We start from the raw sequence: 18,343 nt of genomic DNA, 5'->3' as shown, positions 1-18,343 counted from the left end.
GCCACAATTGGTTGGAGCGCCTTAACCCACTAAATCACCAGGCGTCATTCAGTTATGTGATTACCACCCAACATAGCAAATGGTTTCCTGATCTTCAAGAAAGCATTTCCTTTGTCTGTCAGTGTAGAGTCACCAGAAGGCAGTACTGCATAGTGTGAGGTGATGGTGGATTCCCCCACGTACCATAATTGTATCTGTTTTAAAAATCGTCACAGGGGTGGTCGGGATGGCACTGGCCACCCCACATATATAACTGGCCATCCCAGTGTCCTCCATCCCAAACTTTCGGGGCCCGGACAGGCTAAAGATGCCTGCCTGAGCCACCCAATCAGTAGGCCTGCATGGCCACCACACGTTAAAACCCAAACTACGCCCCTGCACCTTCATGGACAAGATATGAACGAAAATACTTTCACTGACCTGCTGATATTACCTGATGAATCTGAAGGGATCTGAAATTATCTGAACTGACTAATTTCTTACGTGTACACACACACACAGACACACACACACACACACACACACACACACATATATATATATATATATATATATATATATATATATATATATATATATATATATATATATATATATATATATATATATATATATATATATGTACATAGTATATACTGTGGTTCTCGTTACTATTCTAATATTAATTTTCTATTCATATAACATTTTCACTCAGTAAACTAGGGTACCTGTAATTCACATTCTTCGATAAAATGCAAAATGAACATTTATGCAATGTATATTTTCCAGCGTGATGAAAAATTAAATAACAACTACATATTTGACAAAACACTGTAGTTTACCAGTATGCCGTTTCAGGTACTACACATAGGGTCTTCGGTATCGTATAAATATAACATATAAACCCCCTCCTCTCTACAGAAGCATTAGCCTTGAGACAGGCACTCATTACTGTGCTTACTCCTGTTTTCTTTAGTGGCCTTGAAGCTGCGATTATATAAAAGTCCTCTGTAGGGACTAATTAGACATGGACGGATGTATTTTGTCTCGAACAGATTTGAACTGATATGCAATGGTCGAAGTGGACGTGAAGGACCTGAATGAAACTGATTCTTAATGGATCTAACTCAGTGGTTCTTAAAGTTAAGTGTCCACACCGCGTGACGTCTCGTTTTTTAAAACCGTTTGTCTGAGTCTTAAATTCAAGTTCACACACACACACACACACACACACACACACACACACACACACACAAATACTCGTAGCGGTGAAATGGTTCAATGGTTCATCGAAGCTATTAATAAAGACTCTGAACTTAATGTATTGAATTCTTCAGCGCTACAATCAGACTTGAAGTGTTTATTGAAGTCACTAAGTGGAGGGGCTGTAAGAAAATGTCCTGGAAAGAGGTGAAGAGAGTAAGACAGGGTGGAAGTGAGGTTAGCAGGGGAGTGAAAGATAAAAATGGTAGATTACTAGTGGAGAAGGGAGAAAGAATGAGCAGATGGAGAGAACACTTTTAGGAATTGTTGAACATACAGGATGGAAGTAATGCTAGTATAAATGGCTGGGGAATGGCTGGGAGAAGGAGGGAGGTGAGAAGACAGGAAGAAATCAGTAGGATAGAAGTTGTGGAAGCAATGAAGAAAGTTAAATCGGGGAAAGCCCCAGGAATTGATGAAGTGTGTGGTGAAATGCTGAAGCATGGGGGAGAGATAGTAATAGTATGGATGTGGAAGATGTGCAGATTGGCCTGGGAGGAAGGTAGAGTTCCGGAGGATTGGAAGTCAGGTATAATTATTCCCTTGTACAAAGGAAAAGGGGAAAAAGAAGTGTGTGGTAATCATAGGGGCATTTGTCTTCTCAGTATAATAGGAAAAGTGTATGGTAGGATACTTATTGACAGAGTTAGTTAGAGAAGAACAGGGTGGCTTTAGGAAGGGAAGAGGTTGTCTAGATCAGATATTCATTCTTAGATCTTTAGTGGAAAAGTTTCTAGAGAAGGGAAAGAAGTTGTATGCTGCTTTCATGGATTTGGAGAAAGCATATGACAGGGTGGACAGACAAGGATTGTGGAAAGTATTAAGAATATATGGAGTAGATGGAAAGTTGTTGAATGCTGTGAAGAGTATGTATGATGGTGCTAAGGCTGCAGTGCGTGTGGATGGTGAACTAAGCGAATTTTTCTCTTTGGAGGTTGGGTTGAAACAGGGATGTGTCATGTCTCCATGGTTGTTCAATCTGTTCATGGATGGGGTAATAAAAGAGGTACAAGGTAGGGCAGTGGATGTTGCAGTGGCCCTGGTGAGACAGGGCAGTGTTTGGAAACTCCCTGTCCTGTTGTTTGCAGATGATACTGTGTTGTTGAGTGAAGACGAAGGGGAGCTGCAAGGCTTGGTGGATAAGTTTGGGAGAGTATGCAAGAAACGGAATCTAAGGTGAATGTAGGGAAGAGTAAAGTGATGGTCTTTGAGAGAGGTGAAGTCAGTGAATGTACAGCGAGGTTGGATGGTGAGGAACTGGAAAATGTGAGTACGTTTAAGTACTTGGGTAGTGTGATGAGTAAGGATGGAGGTTTGGAGGGTGAAGTGCTTGAAAGGGTACAGCAGGGAAGAGAGGTTGCTGGTTCTTTGAAAGCAGTGATAAGAAACAGGGAAGTGAGCATGGAAGTGAAAATGTTACTACATGACAGTATTGTGATACCAACTGTAACTTATGCAAGTGAAGCTTGGACGTTGTTGGAGGGACACAAGTCAAGAGTGAGAGCAGTGGAAATGAGTTATTTAAGAGGAGCCTGTGGAGTTACATGGAGAAACGGCTGACGAATGAGGATATAAAGGAGCGTTGTGGTGTGGATGTGGATGTGAGAGGAAGTGTTACGAGGAACACACTGAGGTGGTTTGGTCATGTGGAGAGGATGGAGGGTGAAAGATTGACGAAGAGAGTGTATGTGAGTGAGGTGGAGGGGGGAAGAGGGAGGGGGAGGCCGAGGATGAGATGGAGGGATGGAGTGGAGAGGTATATGAGAGAGGGGGGTGTGAGTTGGAAGCAGGGCAGTGAAATGGCGGGGGACAGGACGACGTGAAGGCGATTTGTTTGTGGCCACCCCAAACGGGATTGAGGCGTCTGGCAATAGATAGATAGATCAATTTCTTACCTGTAAAATGTAATGCCATCTCTCTTTGATGAATTCCTGTACCCATTTTTGTACCCATAAGCTGCACAGCTGACCGTGGCACTATATATTAAGGAATCATCGGCTGCTTTCAAAAACCCAACGAACACCTCAGTACCAAAACTATGGGCATCAGGCATGGTGTAACATGGCTGCCGCTACACCTGCGCCGCCCTAGCGGCGGCTACATAAATTACGCCGTGTTACCCATGAGAAAGCCTCTCTACTGTATATTATAGAGCTCAGTGGTGGGTACGGATCTACTGAAATATTCCTATCATTCTAGCTGAAAATCTTTCCTTTGCATAATGGTAAATGATGTCTTTATTTTGCCTGCCTAACTTACGGAAAACATTTAGTGAATTGACAGATCAAGCACGTAATTTATTGACCTTGACACTCATAAATTAATTAATGATTGATGATGATTTAAAAAAATGTCCAATCTGTCTTACTATATAAAAGACTGTTTTTGTAAGGAACAGGATATGTAAAAATGTGTCCGATTCTCGTGTTACTCTTTGATCACAGACTACGGGGGCCCTTTCACTGAATGATATCATATTCATAAGAAGACACACATAATTATGATTAGATATAATTGTATTATATTGTTTTCGAAACGTTGAAGAAACAGGGATTCTAAACCGTAAGGAATTAAGATTAAGTCAAGTCCGAAACGGAATACACGAGTTCAACGGAGAACCAAAACAATCTATTGGAGTCATCGCTACACACGTCAATTTGGCCAAAAATATAAGGAAAATGTGTTTCTTAATGTGTACAACTCGGTGAACACAATGGCTGCAACGTTGTGAGGATGGCGTAAAGAGAGGGAGGGAAAAGGAGAGGAGGATTGTGCCATCCAGTTACGTTTTGGGGTAAGTTACACCACATAAGGGAACGTATCCCAGGTGGAAGCGTTGTGCACTCTAAACATTTCCTGCAAACATGTTCCAGTACCGTTCGTAAGCTCTGATTTAGCCTCTTGATTTTTTACCATTCTGTGGCTGAACTTCTCACCCTGAGTGTAATTTGTAGGTGCTGTTGCCAGAGTTTTGTATTTAGCCCAACCGCTTTTGTATACCGGTACAGTAATTTCAAGCTGCATAGCCCAGTGGTAACCCGTGTGGTAATAGTTTATACTGGTATTCTGTGTGCAGTTTGGGAGAGTAGAGTAGCACCACTATATTTTGTGTTCCATTATTTAAGTTCCTTTTTCTATCATAATGAGTTTCTGGATTATTGTTGTGCTGGTAGTTCTGAGTTTTGTTGATGTAATGCTGATGTGTACACTCCAGTCTAATTCCATACACTCAGACCACACATGTTTAAGGTAATGTAATCAGTTCTGACTGTTATATGATCTTAATGGTATATTATACTCCATTGTATTAGCAACAAAGGGCCTTGAATTTGAAGTACACCTTGCACATGTTGAAACTAATATATAACTTAGGTTGCTCTGTAACTCCCAACCCATCCATAAGGCTGTGCTATGATTGGTTCAAACAAACACAGATCCAACAGTTAGTACTGTACTCAGACCCACCATTGCATATTTTTCTCATTCATAGCCTGTGGTGTTTCTCACACTATGTAAAATTGCAAAAAAACACCATAGAAGAAAAGTGTCTTAAAGTGCTGGTTATGTCTGTTGGCAAGACCAAAATTTTGCAATTCCATGGCTGTCTGACGTGATGATTAAAAAAGGGACTGCATATGGAGGCTGCCAGAGATCGAATAGCAGGCTGTCTGAAGTGATGATAAAAGAAGGGACTGAATATGGAGGCTGCCAGAGATTGAGCAGCAGACTGTGTGAAGTGATAAAAAAACGGGACTGAATGTGGAGGTTGCCGGAGATCAAGCAGCAGGCTGCCTGAAGTGATGATGAAAGAAGGGACTGAATATGGAGGCTGCCAAAGATCAAGCAGCAGGCTGTTTGAAGTGATGATAAAAGACGGGACTGAATATGGAGGCTGCGAGAGATCGAGCAGCAGGCTGTCTGTAGTGATGATAAAAGAAAGGACTGATTATGGAGGCTGCCAGAGATCGAGCAGCAGGCTGTCTGAAGTGATGATAAAAGAAGGGACTGATTATGGAGGCTGCCAGAGATCGAGCAGCAGGCTGTCTGAAGTGATGATAAAAGAAGGGACTGAATATGGAGGCTGCCAGAGATCGAGCAGTGTGGAGAGCCACTGTTAGGTGATGAAGGTTGATGCTTGCAAGCATGTTGGAGCTTCTGTAAAATGAAGAGTAAAATATGAGGACAGTTATGCAACAGTTCAAGTTGTTTTCTTACAAACCCATTTTCTTAAGGAAAATAATTTTAGTACTTCCATAGATACAGCACAGGCAATTAACATTTGATTTCCATCTAAAAAATTTAAGAGGACAAACAGATATACTTACTGCGTGATATAGAAAAAACATTCACGTACTGGTACATGCCCAAGACAGCATGTTTACTTTTGATCCAGCAGACTGGATGTCTGTGCATCAAACAAGCTCAAATGTACACAAAATAAGAACCATAAATAGTGGTGGAACCTAACTAGACAGGAGGTGACACCTTACTGAGGGAGCTTTGTCCCCCTGACCCCCATTTATTATAACCAACCTCACAGCCTGCAGACTGACTGAAATGTACATTAAGTAAGGTGAACACTACGTTAAAACAGTTTTGTGAGGTACCGATAAGTGTTTGGAAATCATGATGCTTTGGGTAATCATATGACCATGGGATGGTCAGGGTATGTGGTATCATCTGTCAGTCTGTCTGTAGCCAGACACCCTTCTGTAAAGGATGGCCACAGACAAACTGCCTCCATGTTGCCCTGTCCCCTATCATTTCGATGCCCTCCCTCAAACTTACACCCTCCTCACTCATATACCTCACCACTCCATCCCTCCATCCCATCTTTGGTCTTCCCCTCCATGTCTCTCACAAGCACTCTCCTTGTTAGTCTCTCACTCTCCATCCTTTCCCCGTGGCCAAACCACCTCATTGTATTTCTCGTAATGCTTTCAGTCACATCCACACCACAATGCTTCTTGATTTTTAGCGTCTCTCTCCATGTAACCCTACTTGCTCCTCTCAGGTAACTTATTTCCACTGCTCTCACTCTTGACTTGCATCCTTCCAGCAAGGTCCAAGCTTCACATCCATATATTAGAGTAGGTGTCTCAATACTATCATGCAGCAACTTTTTTTTTTTTCTTTCTTTCTTTTACTTCCTTGCTTATGTCCCCATTTCTTATCACTGCCTTCAGTGAGCCAGCAACCTTTCTTCCCTGCTGTAGCCTTTTAAGTACTTCATCCTCTAAACTTTCATCCTTACTCATCACACTTCCCAAGTACATTGCCGGTAATCCCCCAGTCATCCAGATGCTCCATATCTGGTCATGCTCCATATACAGACATTAGGCCTTGGCTCTATTAGATATGTAATCGAACATAAAAGTTCTGGCATCAGCAGCTGGCCAGCCTACAAAGTCAAAACAGTCCGTTGGGTGGCTTGCTGGCTTCTCTGTCCATGCGTGGTAATAGACCATAACCCACATGCTGGACTAAAATGGCTGTCCAGGTCCCTACCGAATAGTGAGAGTCGTCTGGCTGCCAGGATCACTCGTAATGTACCACCAGCATGTGAGTGATACCGACCGCAACCCACAAACTGAAAGCCAATATCTGTCTGTGTCCCCACCGAATGTCCAAAATCCTCTGGCAAGCCTTACTTCTCCCCACCCCCTTCCCTCCTCCATCTCCTTCCATGCTCCCTGCTACCAGGGCCCAGCTTATCTCCCTCCACTCCCTGTTCCTCAGTCCTGCTCCACCATTGTGTGGACTACCATCCACCAGTTAGTTTCTAAAATTTTTGGTGATTTATTTGAATACTTTTGGTTGTATCAAAATTCTGAGAATATTACAAGAAAGCTCATGAAATTCTGCATCTAGACATGTGTTTAGCTCTTGCACGGTGCTAGCAAAATTTTGCAATAGGATGTTGGGCGTTTATTCGAAGGTATTTTTTTTTTTACCTTGAACAACTTTAATGCCACTTCATTTCTGTACTTTTACTTATCAGTTTTGTATGCTTTTATTAGCTTCTCTTATAGCATAAACACCAGCCAAGATGATGGTACAGTAATCCCTCCAAGATCCGATTTAATAGAGCCAGAGGCATGTCTGGGACTTGGTTTTGTCTGGAACTTGGGAAAAATGCCCCTGGACAGGTGCTTATAGTCGCCAACCCAACCCAACTTTGAAAGCCACCTAAATAACTCCCTGCCAGACATGCACAGCACCTATTTCAGACCTTATTCACACAAATAAGGGACAGAAACCATGAAATAAATTAAAAGGAACCAGTGACAAGCCAAATGGTTTCCTGTAAGCCAAGAAACCATTTACAACACTGGGTGGTAACTATATAACCAAACCATACGTGCTCCCTACATGTCAACAAGTGGGTTGGTGGAGGGTTAGTGCCCCTCCCTGTAAAACAAATAACTCAAAGTCAAATGGCCACCCCTTATGGGATTATGGCGTCTGGCAATAGATAGATAGAGAATGAGAAATTGGAAGTCCATCCATCCATCCATCCATTGCCAGACGCCGAGTACAGAAAATATTTGGCAGTGTACAGGGTACTTAGGACACGTCCGTGGCCGTTGTGAAGATTAACCTGCCTCCTCTATGGCTCTGACAGTGGTGAAGGTGCACTTGAAGCATGTTCAGTAATCCAGTGTTGTGCTGCACTTAATCCTTTGCACTGTGAATTGTAATTGTTTAACAGTGCATATTCTGTTCTTATTTGTGCCATGCCAGTGTTGGACTCTGCACATAATCCTGTGCATTCTGAATTCTAATTTCTTAACACTGCACAACACTGTAAATTTCCATGTGGTCTAGTGGCAAGGTATTGCAGTTTATTCATTGTTTATTCACATAAGCTAGCACATGGGCAGCCATGGCGAAGATAGCACATGGGCAGCCATGGCGAAGAGCGTGCAGTCACAACGATAGGTAGGCTAGAAATGGGGAGGATGCAGGGGTGCTCTAGCAGACGTCGGAGGACCTATGGGCCAAAACTCAGATGTTCATTACTGTGCGGCAGATTTAAAGTGGGGATGAACGCATACGGTATCGACATTTTTTTTTTTTTTTTTTTTTTTTTTCCAAGGACCTAAGCCCAAAATGTCCAGGACTTGGGGTGCCCGGGACTTGAGCATCCGAGTCATAAAAGGAATACTGTATACAATTTATACCAATATAGCTAATTTCTGGGGGCATATTTGGTATGGAAATTTTTGTGTGTGTGCCACAGAAGCAGCCATCACTCAGTATCACAGAAACTTAACTGTTTATGCAACCATCTTCAGTTATTTGTGTGTGTGTGTGTGTGTGTGTGTGTATTTTTGCTGTTTATTCATTGTTTTCTTATTGTCTAGCATTAACTTGAATGTTCCCATATGTGTTTTGATGTCTACATAGCTGAAAAAACAAAGAAGACTACTACAATTATGAGGGGTTCCGTACTGTACTTTATAGGTGGGGTATGTGTGTGTGTTTTTTTGTTTATGTATTGTTTTTGTAGTGCCTAGCATTACATTTTATATTCCCATATGTGTTTCAGTGTCTAAATACAGCTGAAAGACTGAAAAACACTACCAAAATTAGGAGGGTTACTGTACATATAGGTTGGGTTTTTGTGGATTTTTATTTATTTTTATTTTTTATGCATTGTTTCCTTAGTGTTTTGCATTATTTTATATATTATTATGTGTATTTTGATATCCAGGTATGGCAGAAAGACCGGAGAACACTACCAGAGTTAGGAGGGATGTGGTACTGTGTATATAGGTAGGTTTTGTGTGTGTGTGTGTGTGTGTATGTGTGTGTGTGTGTGTGTGTGTGTGTGTGTGTGTGTGGGTGTGTGTGTGTGTAATTCACCGAGTCGGTCAGGATCACTTGATGGTCGTGATTGTCAGCTTTTTACTCTCCCGGAAGGGAGCTGAGAGCTCATATAGTCCGAACTAAGGGCAAGGCTGTGACCTTCACACATGCACACACCCGTCCCCTTGCTCAAGGGGGACAGTAACCACCCACTTCGTCAGTGAAACTTTTCGCAACCTGAGCGAGGCGCGAACTCCCGTCCACCAGTTGGCAAGCGAGAGCGTTTTGTGTGTGTGTGTGTGTTTCTTAATGCTGTCTTATCCTAGTGTTTAGGATTATATTCAATGTTGCAATGTGTGTTTTGATGTAAAAAAATAGCTGAAAGACTGCAGAACATTTCCAGGATTATGGTAGGAGAGGTACTGTGCATATTGGTAGGTCCTTTTATGTATATATATCTATCTATCTGTCTATCTGTCTATGGCCAGATGCCATAATCCCATTTCACTCTGAGTTGTTTGTTTTATGGGGAGGGGCACTAATCCTCCACCACCCACTTGTTGACACGTAGGGAGCTTGTATGGTTTGGATATATGGTCACCACCCAGCGTTGTAAATGTTTTCTTGGCGTACAGGAAACCATTTTGTTTGTCATTCAATGTAAAACCACCTGTAATGGAAAGAAAAGCAATAAGAAGTGACAGGAAAGATGGGAGGAATAGGAAGAGAGGAGGGCAGGCACAGAAAAAGAATGATAAAGGCGTAGAAGTAGGCAGCACTACATCAAGTGAGTGGATGATGGTCGCCATCACCTACCACTATATATATATATATATATATATATATATATATATATATATATATATATATATATATATACACATATATATATATATATATATATATATATATATATATATATGTGTGTGTGTAAATATATATATATATATATATATATATATATATATATATACCATAAACTGGGGTGAATTCGGACATGGGGCGAATTCGGACATTATTGTAATAAAAAGTTATTTAAATTAATTAAAAATTAATGAATAAACGTATTAGAAATCTGTTTGTGCTCAATTCTTTGTTATTCTTTACTGTACTTTGTGTATAGAGATCTTTAATATATCATGTGGCACATACCTAATATATACTAAAAAGCAAACATATGTAAAAAGAATGAAATTCGTAACATTGGCAAACTTTCTTTGGCAGAAGTGTTGATGAATAGATGCAGGAAAGTCTTCTGTGCTCAGATGTACTTTCATGAGTAGTGTAAAAGTGCAAAGTAAGTAAATGGCATTATCTTCTAAATTAATCTCATAATTGGACATTTAATGAATTTTTTTAAATTTTTATGCAAATTGGAGTCAATTCGGACATTGGGGTCAATTCGGACAGGGGGAGTATGGACGAAAAAATAACTTTTTTTACAACATACTTTTGCCTACAATTTGCCAGATGTGGATATTGTGTGTAATTGGGTTCATATGTGTCATTTACAGGTATATTTTTGAGCTGTTATGGTACTACCTGTTTAAGCAAGGACACCCAATGACTCGAACATATAAGAAAGGAACTGGTGGAGATCGAGGACCTTATCGTTGTGAAAAAGATATGGGGAAATTCCAGCAAGCCTGTGCAGATATTTCAAGTGGAAAATTAAGTGTAAGACAAGCTGCAGTTAAGTATGGATTTGCTAAAAGCACTCTGAATGATGCTGTCACGAGGAAGCATCCTAAAAAGCAAGGTGGACAAACTTCTCTTACTGCAGATGTTGAAGATATAATTGTTAAGCGTCTAAGAACTATTTCAGACTGGGGATTTCCTTTTGATACTTTTGAGCTACGTATCTTCATTAAAACCTATCTAGACAGACGTGGCATAACAATTAGGAGGTTTAAAAACAATCTCCCAGGCTACGATTGGGCACGCAGTTTCCTGAAGCGTCACAAAAATGAAATTTCTCAACGCTTCTGTCAAAATGTAAAAGTGTCCCGAGCTTCAGTCACCCCTGAAATTATCAGCTCTTACTTCAAAAACCTCGAGAAGACAATGAGGGATGTACCACCCGAGAATATAATATATTACGATGAAACTAACCTCTCGGATGACCCAGGGCGAAAGAAGGTAATTGTCCGTAGAGGATGTAAGTATCCCGAGAGGGTAATGAATTCAACCAAGGCATCCACATCAATTATGTTTGCATACACTGCATCAGGAAATCTTTTACCCCCCTATGTAGTCTACAAGTCCAAACATCTGTACGACACCTGGACAGAAGGCGGTCCTCCAAATGCACGTTATAACAGGACTGACAGCGGCTGGTTTGATGGAACCACATTTGAAGATTGGTTCTTCAAAATTATTATCCCCTACACAAAACGACTGATGGGAAAGAAAGTTATCATTGGAGACAATCTTGCCAGCCACATAAGTGTAGCTGTTGTCTCAGCCTGTGAGGAAAATAATATAGATTTTGTGCTTCTGCCCCCAAATTCAACAAATCTAACTCAACCTCTTGATGTCTCTATGTTTAGACCAATGAAAGGCCACTGGAGAACCCTTCTAACTGAGTTTAAGGCAACCTCTTTAGGTAGAAAATATATTTCACTCCCCAAAGCGGAGTTCCCAAAGCAGCTAGCAAGACTTATGGAAAGACTTCAAAAAAATATCAAGCAGAATATTCAGAGTGGATTTAGAAAGTGTGGAATTTTCCCTCTGAATGCAGAAGCAGTTCTATCTTGTGTCCCACATGCCGGCAGAGCTAGAAATGAACCACCAGAACTGTCAAATGGGTCTAGAAATACTACAGTTGGGCCTGCAGTTAACCCTCCAAGCCACCAGGATGATGCTGGTGACACCCCTTGCTGTAGTTCCACATCCAACATTTCAGCAGGGACAGCTCTTGATGAGTCTCTATTAAAACTCCTGTCCTCATTTAGATATGGCACATCCACTTCTACACCAACCCATGGCAAGAAAAGGAAGATAACTGTTGCTCCTGGAAAAAGTGTTAAAGCTAGAAGACTTACAGGGGGTGCTGATGTTGGATCTTCAAGTGACAGTAATAACAATTCAGATCCAGATGAACCTACAACAATATCCGAGAATCTGCCATCAACTTCAAGAGCTGCCACTTCGGGAACAAGTGCTGGAAGACCTCAACAGAAGAGAAAAAAGACAGCAAAATCTAAGCAGCCAGTAAAACTTCTAGCGAAATCAACACAGAACATACCAACACAGTCATCACATATCCATGAGGAACATGAGCTAATAGAGAGAGAGCTAATAGCTGAATCAACAGTAACAGAAAATGAGACAACAGAAGTGGACAGTAAAGGGGACACGGAAAGTGAGAGACAGGGAGCCAGTGAAGCAGAAGAAGCGGCAGCAGACGTAACAGAGATTGCAGGATCAGCAGATGAGGAAGAAGGTGACAGAAGAGAGGAAGAGGTCCGCAAACCAAACCTTCATGAGTGGGTTATAGTACAAGTGTGTGATGAGAGGAAGAAGAAGAAAAAATATTATATGGCAGTAATCATTGCTGTCTCCCCTACCCTTAAAGTTCGCTTTTTAAAGCATGTTTCTGGGACCACAAATGTCTTTGTAAATTCAAATGTTCCTGGTGATGACAATTGTGAAATAGATGATTCTGATATTGTGGTGTATGTAGATGAACCAAAACTAGACAAGAGAGAACGAATGATATTTGATGTGAATGTCAAATGTTGGCCACAGTAGAATGAGATGAGTAAGAGTTAGGGAGATAGGGGTGATAGTGGTGGAAGGAACTGTTTGATGAGAGAGAGAGAGAGAGAGAGAGAGGGTGGAAGGGATAAGAGAGGGAGTGAGAGGGTTCAAGGGAAGGATGGATTAGAGAGAGGATGGGTTTGAAACTTTGATAAACATTCTTTGTTAATTTCCAGGAGAACATGAATTATGATTCTTTTTATGTGCTAATACCTGTGCTCAAGGCAGAGCTGGGTGAAAAACTTGTTAGCATTTTAGTTGTGATTTTGAAAGTGCCTAGATTAATTTAATAAGTTCCTCGTAATATGGGTCTTAAATTGCTGATATTAACATTAACTAATAAGTAAAATGTACCTTTATAATATGATAATATTGTTAAGTAAAACTTAAAACAAGCAAGAAAATGGTAAAGCCAAATAATCATGTTATTAGTCAGAAATGATTGTTAAGTATATACAGGACTAAGGTTTGTAGCGAGATTTATATTATCTACAGGTGTTCTTTTTTATTTAAACCAAAGAAAAACTTAATGGCTATTGTGTTCATATATCATGAGAGTCATTAGGTTATTTTGTCAGGGAGTGACATTATTTTTGTACTGGAAGGAGACCACTTTTTTAAAAGCCCAAAAATGTCCGAAATGGCCCCACATGCGGCCGAGACTAAACTGGGACCCCAGGGTAGTCTTCTGCATTCATTTTCTATTTATGTACGAATTTATACAGTGTGTCCGAATTCACCAAGGTTTGAGTACAAATTCAGACACCCATTACTATATTTGCTATAATTATATATGAAACATTTAAAATTTTTGACTGCTATGATTCGATACCCTAGTGGACCAGACCCACATACAATAATTAAGATCTTGGATTGAACTAAAAACTTGATTACACGGTACAAAAAAAACGAAAAAAACGTCCGAATTCACCCCAGTTTACGGTATGTACACACATGCCAACGGCCATACCATGTTGAGTACACCACTTCCCGTCCGATCAGCGAAGTTAAGCAACGTTGGGTCTGGTTAGTACTTGGATGGGTGACCGCCTAGGAACACCAGATGCTGTTGGCATCCCTACGTGTCAAGTGGGGTTGGTGGAGGATTAGTGCCCCTCCCCGTAAAACAATTAATTCTAAGCCCTTGGCCACCCCGTCTGGGATACATGGCGTCTGGCAATTAATGAAATGAAATATATATATATATATACAGTTACCTCTCAAATAACGCAAGGGTTAGGTTCCTGGAGAGGTCGCGCTAGTTAAAAACGCGTTTTTTAAACATAATTTTCCCATAAGAAACAAGGCTAATATTGAGGGTTATGTTCCTGGACTCTGGGAAAGTCTACCCTTTTGGGGAGTTATGCTGCTCTAAACTTAAAAGCAACAATATTAATTTCAAGGAAAATCTATATAAAAAACAAAAACAGTATATTTGAGGAGAAATAAACAACATTTGAGCCCTAGTTTGGCTGAAGCATTGTTTACTTCTCCCAAAATACATGCTGTTTTTTTTTTTTTTTTTTTAGTGGATTTTCTTTCAATTCTGCTTCATTCACGGCATTGTGAAAGTTCCTCAACACTATTAATGCATTAGTAGGTCATAAAAACACTACAGTAAAAGCAACATTTTCTTTACAGTAAGTAGGTCACAAACAATAACAACACAGCTTCACTTCATCTATGCATCACCCTTCGTCTGCTGCTGTCCCTCCTGACCCCGCTCCCCCACCTCCCACCGCTCCTCACCCTGAATTTGTTGTTCCTCCTCGCTCTGCTGTCCCTCCTCACTCTGCTGTCCTTCCTTTTCCTCTGACTCCCGTGCTACTGGTGATGAAGATAACTCCCTTAAGTTTTCTGTCTCCTTCATAAAGAACTGCTTTATCTTGGTCAGAGTGGTTTTCTTCTTTCTGTTCTGCAGCATCAAGTCATAACAGTTTAGATCTGCCATCACTTTCCTAGCCAAATTTTGTCCAAAAATTAGCCAAATTGCTCAGAATGGGGCCAAACTTCATTTTTTATTATTATAGTTTGAATAAAACAGTTTAAGCAACTGGCAAATAAAGAATTGTATTTATGGATAAACTGCCACGCACGGTCTATCAGCTCGGGACTGTCCAAGATGCGCACGGCTTATTTGAAACCATCACATACATGTAAAGTCGCGTTAAATCGAGAAACCCTTGTTAGTTGTTGTTGTTGTTGTTGATGTTCTCCCAAGTGGTCTGACCGAACCACCCCCATCCTCCTCTGGGAAATAGTGGCCCCGTAGGGCCGCCCAGGCGACTGAAGCCATTCCCAGGCTAGAGCGAGGAGGATGGAACCCGCTGGCTCTAGCCTGGGATTGGCTAGTTAAACATATCTCCTTAAATATTTCTATCTATCTATCTATTGCCAGACGCCTCAATCCCGTTTGGGGTGGCCACAAACAAATTGCCTCCAAGTCGCCTTGTCCCCAGCCATTTCACTGCCCTGCTCCCAACTCACACCCCCCTCTCTCATATATCTCTCCATCCCATCCCTCCATCTCATCCTTGGCCTCCCCCTCCCTCTTCCCCCCTCCACCTCACTCACATACACTCTCTTCGTCAGCCTTTCATTCTCCATCCTCTCCACATGGCCAAACCACCTCAGTGTGTTCCTCATAACGCTTCCTATCACATCCACACCACAACGCTCCTTTATATCTTCATTTGTCAGCCTGTCTCTCCATGTGACTCCACAGGCTCCTCTTAAATAACTCATTTCCACTGCTTTCACTCTTGACTTGTGTCCTTCCAACAACGTCCAAGCTTCACTTCCATACGTTAGAGTTGGTATCACAACACTGTCATGTAGTAACTTTTTCACTTCCATGCTCACTTCCCTGTTTCTTATCACTGCTTTCAAAGAACCAGCAACCTTTCTTCCCTGCTGTACCCTTTCAAGCACTTCACCCTCCAAACCTCCATCCTCATTCATCACACTACCCAAGTACTTAAACGTATTCACATTTTCCAATTCCTCACCATCCAACCTCGCTGTACATTCACTGATTTCACCTCTCATGTGTTAAAACAAAAACGTGTTTTTTAAACTCGCATTAGTTGAGAGATTACTGTATATATATATATATATATATATATATACACACACATATATATGGAGCCTCTGTGGCAGAGTGTGCGTTTTGTACACGGGTGGACCAGGGTTCGTGCCCCGCTAGGGTAATAAACTTTGGGAGTGTTCACCCGGCCACGTACTGCATTGGCGGACACCAGGGGTGCTGTGGTTGAACCAGTGTCCCTTACTGTAAAGTATGCTTGCACCCAGTTGGCTTGCACAGGCCGATTACGCTTGGTTCACAGACTACACACACATCCAAAGCCACTCCAACACTACAATTACACTAACAAGCACTTCTCACCCTACATACAATCTCTACTAGACAGCCTAAGCCACTTGGTAGAGATACAGTGGGTGTATCGTCCCGACTTCAGTCGGGTTTGCCGGTCCTGCAGTGGATACTCAAACGGCCTATGATGATGATATATATATATATATATATATATATATATATGTACACCAGGTATATACAGTAAAAGTCCTATTATTCGGCAGCTGATTTTTTGGTAGATCCGATATTTCGTCAGTTTTCAGAAATAGTCCCATTTACGAAAATCTTTGATTTTTTGGCAGATGTCCGGAATCATCTCGTCAGTCCAGGAAGTGTTAACTGTGACTTGTAGGCCTAATGTTTCATTACACTTCTATATGTTCACTAGTTTCTATATTTTTCAGATTCAGGTAGAGTACTGTATTGATTATAGCATTACACAGTATCATACAGTACGGTAACCACCCCACCAAATTAGCGTAGGTTACGTTCCAAGCCCCCTCACTAATTCTTGAAATTCGCTCATTCTTGACACCTTCCTGAAAATGACATTTACCGGTAATTGCGAAGCCCTTGAACCACTGATACGGTAATGCATTACCCATAAATGATTGTTGCCTGTTAAATCAGTTTCCCCATTGTTTTTAGCTCTATGGCTGTGACAGCTCTTGTATTTTGATTCCTCAGCATAATGGTGGAAGAGACTGTCCTAAGTACTGAACTAGACCTAACCTAACCGAGTTTAACTGTACCTAATAATTTAACTAAACCTAACCTAACCTAAAGTCCGAAAAATACCTAATATAAACTGGAGGAATATAAATTGCTAAGGTCTTTCTGATGAAAGTTAAACGTACATTTAGCACTCATTTTTTTTGGTCTTTTTTGTGTTAATATGTGAAAGAGAGAGTATTGATGCAAACAGTAATGTATCCCATTAACCCCTTAATAACCTCCGGCATTGAACAACCCTTTACAGTACCTACGTCAGTGATGTCGAGTTAGTGTGAGCTATCAAGAAAAACTGAACAATTACGGGGAGGAAATGAAGGTCACTGGTATTTTTACACGACTCTGCGTTACGATTCCAAGCAGTCAGGCAGTCGCTTAATCTCAGATATTTTCGCCCATTTGGTAAATGCACCGTAACTTTATCAGTTCTTCCATGACTCATTGTAAATTGTTGCATGGGTTTAGGAAGCTAAAAAATAACACATTGCTAGGTGCGCTAGACAATTATCTTCACATCTTTAAGAGAAATAAATTTATTTCAGAAGAATGGAAGAAACTTACTCTGCATACTAAGAGTGGGATTAAATTACTTCCATTTTCTTAAAGATGTGAAAATAATCGTCTGGCGCACCTAGCAATGTGTTATTTAGCTTCCTAAACCCATGCTATGATTCGCTATGACTCACGGGAGAATTGATAAAGTTACCGTGCATTTACCAAACTGGGGAAAACAGCTGAGATTAACCGACCACCTGACTGCTTGGAATCATAGCATAGAGTTGTGTAAACATACCAGTGACCTTCGTTCCCTTCCCATAATTGTTCAGTTTTTCATAGCTCACACTAACTCGATATCACTGACATCGGTACTGTAAAAGGTGGTTCAATGCCAGAGGTTATTAAGGGGTTAATGGAATACATTACTGTTTGCATCAATACTCTCTCTTTCACATGTAACAAAAGAATGAGCTTTAAATGTACGTTTAACTTACATCAGAAAGTCCTTAGCAATTCATATTCCTCCACTTTATTTTGTGTAATTTTCTGACAATTTTATTTTGTGTTTGGAAAAAAGTACTGTATACAGTACTCATTCCAAACACATTTGTAATAATATAAGTAGTGACAACAGTGTTCACCAATACAAATGGTGTACTGAGCTGGTAGGTAATAATCAGTATCATTTCGGCCATCCAGGAAGTGTTACCTGACTTGTAGGCCTATTGTGTCATTACACTTGTGTATATTCACTAATTTATATATATATTTCAGATTCAGGTATACTACTGTATTGATTACAGTATTGTACAGTATACAGTACTCTCTCCAAACATAGTTGTAATACCATAAGTGGTGATGACAGTCTTCACCAGTATATTTAAGGTACTGAGCGGGTAGGTTTTTTGATTATTCAGTAAA

At 40.8% G+C, this 18,343-nt stretch overlaps 1 non-coding gene across 1 annotated transcript; it reads left to right on the top strand.

The window, feature by feature from the left end:
• Positions 1–13,772: 13,772 nt before the first annotated feature.
• Positions 13,773–13,891, top strand: LOC145402507 (5S ribosomal RNA). Its single transcript, XR_013897802.1, has one exon. It is a non-coding gene; the product is annotated as a 5S ribosomal RNA (ribosomal RNA).
• Positions 13,892–18,343: the final 4,452 nt, after the last annotated feature.

Source organism: Coenobita brevimanus, chromosome 57, assembly GCF_032717465.1.
Source record: "Coenobita brevimanus isolate Jiangsu-jjx chromosome 57, ASM3271746v2, whole genome shotgun sequence".
NCBI lineage: Eukaryota > Metazoa > Arthropoda > Malacostraca > Decapoda > Coenobitidae > Coenobita > Coenobita brevimanus.
Note: the sequence above shows the minus strand (reverse complement) of the source record. Positions and strands in the feature narration are given on the sequence as shown.